This window comes from Myiozetetes cayanensis, unplaced genomic scaffold, assembly GCF_022539395.1.
Source record: "Myiozetetes cayanensis isolate MyiCay16 unplaced genomic scaffold, myiCay2020 scf28, whole genome shotgun sequence".
Taxonomy (NCBI): domain Eukaryota; kingdom Metazoa; phylum Chordata; class Aves; order Passeriformes; family Tyrannidae; genus Myiozetetes; species Myiozetetes cayanensis.
In genome coordinates this window covers 22,889-30,026 of record NW_026087499.1, presented here as the reverse complement: position 1 = coordinate 30,026, position 7,138 = coordinate 22,889, and the positions used below count along the sequence as shown (strand labels likewise).

Here is a 7,138-nt window from a genome sequence, read left to right as displayed (position 1 = left end):
TAAATAGGGATCATGTAGCAGAGGATGTTTTTCCCTTTAGCACTCACTGTCTTCGACTTCAGTTGTAAACTCTTGTTTTGTTACTTTGCTAGATGTAGACTTTTCAAGCCTTTTTTTTTGTTTTGTTTGTTTGTTTGTTTGTTTTGGGTTTTTTTGTGGGTTTTTTTGGTTTTTTGTTCCAAAGTTGAACACAAACCAGAAGTGTCTCTTTTACCAGGTTTTAGTTTGCTGCTTCTCCAGGCCATTTTCATAGAATGGTTCCAGGAATAGCTAGAAAAGACCTTGCAAGATCACAGAGTTTCTCTGTGTCATCTCCCTTGGCCCAAGGCAGGATCTAACAACATGGGCATGCTCTCAAGCATCCTGGCAGATGAACTTAAAAATCTCTAGTGATAGAGACTTTCCTATCTCCCTGAGCAATTTAAAATTATTTTTAATAGAAATTTTTGCCCTAACTTATAAATGAGAAATAATATTAATAAATAATCTAACATGATTTCATTAACTGTACAGGAGCACTCAGGTTTTGACATGGGCAGGAGAGGGAGATTTTACGAACTTGACTGCTGTAGCTTTATTTTGTGTTCCGGTGCAACTCACCTTATGAAAGAAGGCATGATTAGGTTATGTGTAGTTTGCTGCAATAATGACCCTCCTCCCCGCTCACCTTTTTGCCTCTTTGATTATCTTTAAGGTTCTGTGCCCTGAAGAATACTCATTTATTCTTATTAGTCTTATTCTTTCCTGATCTTTGTTTGTGCTGGCTTCATGAATAAAAATTTATTTCCTGTCTCCAGAGAGGATTGTTAGTAAAACCAGTGTTACAGAAATACAGATGAGAGAGAGAGAGAGAGAGAGAGAGAGAGAGAAACAGACTAAATTAGATCCAGGCAACACGCAGATAAATAATGTGCAGATTAGGGTCATATTTCACATCAGGGCATACAGTAATGATTTACCTCAGAAGGCATAATGCCTTAAAAGACACATGGAGAAAGTGTATCTACTGATATTGTTTAATACTAAATACCAAAGGAAGCACAGTGAATGCCAATTATCTTATCCAAACTCTGAGTATCTGTCCATTGAGTACTTTTTCTTGCAGTGTAGCCTGGGATCAGTGTAATCTAGCAATAGGAGTCTGGGAAAGCCACTATTCAGAAAGTGCTTTCAGTTACTTTCCAGCTGTGAGGTAAAGAGGGCAATGTCATTACCTATCCAGAGGAAGACATGAGTGAGCTAGATTTCCTGGCTGTGGACTGGATCAGTAGTGGTGAGTTTTTGGGTGGGCAGAAACAGGCACTCCAATGTAGAGTGCAGGGCAAGAACTGTTCAGAACGGAATTGTTTGTCAAATGCATTTATTCAGAGCCAGGGCCTTCCTACGCAGTAGCCAATCCATTACAAATACAGATTTCTCTGGTAACTGCATGTTATTTGATTTCTCTGAATGCTGTGATACAATTAATTTCTTGGAATCCAGGTGCCTGGAGTACACTGCTTCTGCAGCAGAAGTGATTGCTTTCTCATTAATCCTAAGAAATTGGTTAAAATATCCATCAAGGTGTACCTCCCTACAGGCCATTCATTCATTTTCTTTGGAACCAAACCCCTCTGCTATGGTCTGTTGATGCACAAGAACTCCATTCACAGGCCTCCGGTCAGTCCCCCTCTGCTCCAGAATGATCAGCAAGTGCCACTTTAATGGCTTCCTTTCCACTTGCTTCTTGGCTAAAGGAAAGCAGTAATACAATGTTCAGTGATGCAGCAGATGTTTCAAAGTCCTCATCAAAGAGGAGACTACACTGTTACCTAAATTAGGCATATTATGGAATTTCAGAAATGCAAAAAGAAATGTTCAAGCTAGGCTTGAATTGGCTAAGAAAGTTTTGGGATTAAGCCGTGTAGGGAAGGCCTCCTGTGATGCTGGCTTTTGACCAGAGTTTTATGGTCTTTTATTTGTCTGGTACCCATTCTGTCCCTAAAACATGTAGTGTGAGGAGCAGATCAGGAGAGAAAATACAACTGGATGATGCACTTGGTTTGCTGTAGAGGAATAATTTATCTTTGCATTGCTTACTTGCCTCCTGTCATCTGATTTACCATGACCTGCGAGAGAACATTCCTCTTCCACAGCCAAGGTATTCAGGTGGAGTTAATTGAGCAATTAAATTATCACGTAATGGAAATAAAAAAATCTCATCCACATGGATGGATTTAGCAATGAGATTCCTTTCAGTTTCTGAGTTACTATTGCGTAATGTGCGTGTTGCTACATAGGTGCACGCTCTGTGCAAAACAAAGAGGTCAGCAGCTGTTCAGACTTGCACTTTAGTGGACATGATGTTCATGGCTTCTGTCAACTAGCCATAGAAGAAAGTGACAGTTGGGGTTTCTGAGGATATACTGTGATTGTGGACAGTCCATTTAATAGCACCTCCCTTCCCAACTCCTTTCTCTCTGGGAAATCTCCTGTCAGGAGTTTGTAGCAGTGGCTGAGCTAACAAACACATAATAAAACCCCTTCTTTCCAGTTGGATCCAAGAAGGAGTGAGGAAAGCTAGACAGTGTCCAAGTGCTGGTGGGTTTATACAGAATTTGAATTTGTTTAGCTTTACTTTTCAGCCCTTGGTTGAATCGGCTGCTTTAGAAGTCCTTGCTCTGTGCCCTCTGCAGGAATTCAACAGATAGAATTCTTTAATTAGGTTATTGCAAAATATTTTCCAACTCTTAAAACATTTCTGCAATTCTCCACCCTGATTTTTTCAATTCTATCTTTCAGTTGTGGACCCCAGAGCTAGGCTCCAGTGTCACTGTCATCTGTTCCAGACCTAGAAGGAAAAATATTCCCTGCTGGTTAAGGTATTCCATGGCTGAGATCAGACCCCTTTCTGGGGAATCCCTCTGTGTGGCTCAGCCTCAGAAGAGAGGAACCAATTTCCCATTTACTGATTCCTACATGTTTAATCTTTAGACATAAAACTAGCCTAGAAGTTGCATTAAACTTTTATATAGAATCAAACCCATGGATTGTCAGCAAGCTCTGCTAGTCCTTTACCCAAAGAGATGATAACATCACTGAGAAACTGAGTAACTAGATACTTGCAGAAATCACTTATTCCTCTTGGGAGAGGGAAAAAAAAACCATGAGAGAAGTCAAACTAATAGCAAGCCTGTTTTTATTCTATCAGACAGCAGGTTAATTGGCTTACTTTGAGGTCTGACCTCCAATTTTGTATACAAAGGTCATGGCTCTTGTTGGAGGGATCAATTAATAGATCAGTGTATCAGGCTCAATGCAGAAATGCCACCAAAACAGTACACAGGGAATATTTGCATACCTTTGTGTATTTGCTGTAGCAGATATTTAATCTGGGTAACTCTTTGCTACCTGTTCCATTTCTCTTGCTCAAGAGCATTAGCAAATGTTTCTTTAACAGAATGTTCTGTTCCTCTCCTTTTTTTTTTTTTTTTTTTCTTTTTTTTCCCCCCTCTCCTTTCTCCTCTCTCCTAAGACAATGCAGGCAAAGCTCAGAGCAAATCCAGGCCGGAAACATCATGATCCAAGTTGGATGGATGGGGAAAGAGTAGAAAATGATCTGCCAAACAGGGAAGGAGAAAGAGCCTTTTACTAAAAGGTAAGAAATCAGAAGAGAGGAGATACTTAAGCACTTCGACTCACCTGAAAACACGCAGCAAATGGAATGCCAAGATGAACAGGCTATTTAGACCAGTAGAAGTAAAAAGCAGGCTTGTGAACAGCAGCAACCAAGTGTCCACTAATACCCCCTGATGGAAACAGCCCTGCTATCTGGTCTAGTATAGCTGCCTTCCTGTTGTTTTAGTAGGAGGCTGGGCTTAGAGGATCTCACTGAAAGATCTCCAAAGCCCTCAATACTAGTCCCAAAGGCACTGCTTTCCAGTAGACCAATTCATCAGTTTTCTTCAAATACTATTTACACGATGCATTGAAAGTGTGGCACATGATACAAGTCCCTATCATTCCTCTGTGCACATATGATGCCAAGCGAGTGGTAACTACCAATGCTCGTTAACACTTGAAGGTGACAGAAATCCTGTTGGGAGTGGGAAATGACAGACTAGCAAGTGACTTGTCAGAAACAAACATTTACCTGCTACATGGTGAGTGCTGGAATGCCACTGTCAGAGATGGACGTTTAGGAGGCAAACAAAATAAGATGCCGAAGCCTGTTATCCCTTGATACGACCATGCTTCAGGAAATTTTGTACTCACCACCCAGCAAATGTTCTCAAATTTAGTTCCCACAGGAGAATTTGCTGAGCTATACACATGTCAAATCAGAATACACTGCCCCTGCTTGTTTCTGTGGTCTGTACTCCAGTGCTTTTCAGGGTTGATGTTTTAGGCAGACAGAGGCCCTAGAAGAGACTGCCAAGCTTTGAGAGCAGCCTGGGGGTGTCCTTTTCCTGTTTCTTCATATCTGCCCTTATCTCTGCCTTCAGTGGATGCAAGAGGCAAGGAAGGCTGTCTGGCTTTGGGGCCATCCAGGAATATTACAGCACCTGTCTCTATTTGTTTGCACTGAGTGGCTGTAATGCATCCCAACATGTGTGTCTCCATAAGGTAACTAATTGTTTGGGATGGTATGTAGTAGTCTATACCTGGTTAGATATTTTCAGGTAGAAAGAGGATGACAGCCCCTGCCTCTCCTGTCTGGCAGGCAGTCTGTATGGGTGGAAGAGGCTAAATTAAAAACAGCAGGAGTGGACTTTCTGGTTTTTCCTGATAACTGGTATAAAGGAGAGAGAGAAGGGAGCAGCCTGTGCACTGCAATTAACATCAAGTGCTATTGCAACTCATCCTGTAATGCAATACAGATACAATCTCAGCAGAAAATTGAATGCTGAGCTGAGCCAGAAACATAGAGCAATGCTGGGTTTTGAAGAAAGTAATTAGCCCCAGGGACACGGTGGTTTCTCATTTCCCCGGTGGCAAACATGGGGAAGTGGGGCAATATTTCCAAAGTCAATTTAGACAAGGTACAGAGCCAATTTATAAACCACAGTTTTAGCAACTGCTTAGCAAGATGCAGGCACACCTCTGGTCTTCCTGGAGTGTCCACCACGTACCAGTGCCACGCTGCTTTGCTTTTGTGAGCTCTGGGTACCCCATCTCTGTCCAAGCACTGAGCCAGTCCAAGCCCCTGCCAGTGCAGCTGGCCAATAACAGCCCAGCGCAGCAATGCTTGGGCATCCTTTGTCAAGGGCGATGGTGTGTGACAGACCTGCCAGGGTTACTGTTCACCATGCTCTGCCTGCAGGCAGCTGCTGTGACCTGCCCTTTGCATGGTGCCTCACCCGACCTCCTCTTCCTGTCAGCCCCGGGTACAGCAGTGGCCTGGCCCTTCCTTGTGCTGCCCTGCACTTGGCCTTCACGAATGCAGTGAATCAAGGTTTTCCAGAACTCATTGATCACATTAGTTCTGCTTTCCTTCTCCAGTACAAGATCAGAAGTGTATACTGAATCACAGCAATAAGACAGCTGATAGCCAAGAAATTTTTAATCTTACTAAATACAGGACATACTGGCTTAAAGCTGCAGCTCACAATTAATACAAGCAGCAAGGAATTGAGCTGTTCAGGTAACATGGCAGGGATTAGAGTAGTCTCTACTTATGCTCTGTCTTTAAATGAGAATTTAGTTTAGAGCTAAAATATATGCAGCCTGTGCCTGCTATGGGTGACTGGAAGACCCTGCATCCAGGATCCTTGGTCTTGCTTTCCTGACATACTACTTATCACCTTTCTGTTGTTTGTGACATCCAGAATAAAACCTTTGGGGCATAATCACGTCTTTGACTCTTGTGAAATGCATAGTCAATTTCAGGCATTGCAGTGAAATGAAATACTTTATTTCGGTGAGTTTGCCACACTGTTTTGTGTTTCTGTACCTCTTTCCCCAAAGCTGCACCCAACAGTGACACTTAGCACCAATATCTTGCATGGTACATATCTTACATGCCTGCAATTAACACTTCTGTCAGCATTTGTCCAGAAATGCATGGCCAATGTAGCCTAGTATGTGTGTTGCCTCAGAGAAGAGATTTTCCTCAGCTTTCTTTCATTCAGGTGATGGGTAAAAACCAAAAGATGATAAATATCATCTTCTGAAATATAATTACTTCCCTGGTTCTGTTTCTTAAAATATCGGTCACAGGAGTTTGGAAGTAAATGCAAATTTCTTCATTTGGACTCCTAGAACTGTGGCCTTCTGATCCCAAGCACATTTTCAGTATTCTGAGTTCTGTAAGTGCCCTCTAGTGACTAATTCTTTGAACTGTGTTGGGTTTTCATTGGTGAGAGACCAGCCACTGAAGGGGTGATTGAATGGTGAGAGCACGAGCTGGGTAAATGGCCTCATATTATTCTGAGGGCAGCACTAGTTTGTCTTGCAGAAGCAAACGCTTATTGAGCAGTCACTGTGCAAAGCCTCAGGTAGCAAACGACTGAGTGCACACATATTGCTATCGTGGAAATAGCACGTCTGAACTGAAACATGAGTCACTTCAGTACAAACTAGTGGAGGAAAAGCTGTCACTGCATCATACTTGAATGGTTTAGGTGAAGTGTGACATTAGTGAAATTTTCCTGAATATTAAAAATTCATGTTCTTATCTTCTATTACAGTTTGCTATGTTGAATTTATTTTCTCAATGAATTAACAACTCAATTTTAATGCAAATGGATCAGTACTGTTCACACTGCTTTTCATTCTGCAGCAAAATGCTGGGGTTTATTTCTGATGATGCTTCTGATGTGAGTTTTTGGTTGTGTTTATCCTTTTTCTAAGTAAAAATTCAAGTGCCCTTTAAAATATTTAATTTCATCCATTAATATAGCCAGTGTAGGAGTTCAGTTCAGGAACTGATTTATCTGGGCTATTAAAGTCATATGACAATATGATGAGGGCCAGATATGGAGGTGGTGTGCAGACTGGCATATGTAAGATTTCTTTATGTTCCTACATTGTATTAGCCACCCATCAACTTCTTTACGCCTACTCAGTTAGCTTGTAAGGGATTCTAGGGTGGTGTAATTTATGTGGTAAGCTCATCTTACCATATAAGCATTAAGAACACATCATTAAAATGCAACTC

At 41.7% G+C, this 7,138-nt stretch overlaps 1 protein-coding gene across 13 annotated transcripts in view; it reads left to right on the top strand.

The window, feature by feature from the left end:
* The window catches only part of SLC45A1 (solute carrier family 45 member 1), a 52,827-nt gene that overhangs the window by 30,798 nt on the left and 14,891 nt on the right, over positions 1 to 7,138 (top strand). For all 13 annotated transcript variants that reach the window (XM_050322625.1, XM_050322623.1, XM_050322627.1 and 10 more), the window contains one exon: positions 3,515 to 3,637. The gene's annotated coding sequence lies outside the window, so the exon portion shown is untranslated. The remainder of the gene's footprint in view (positions 1 to 3,514; positions 3,638 to 7,138) is intronic.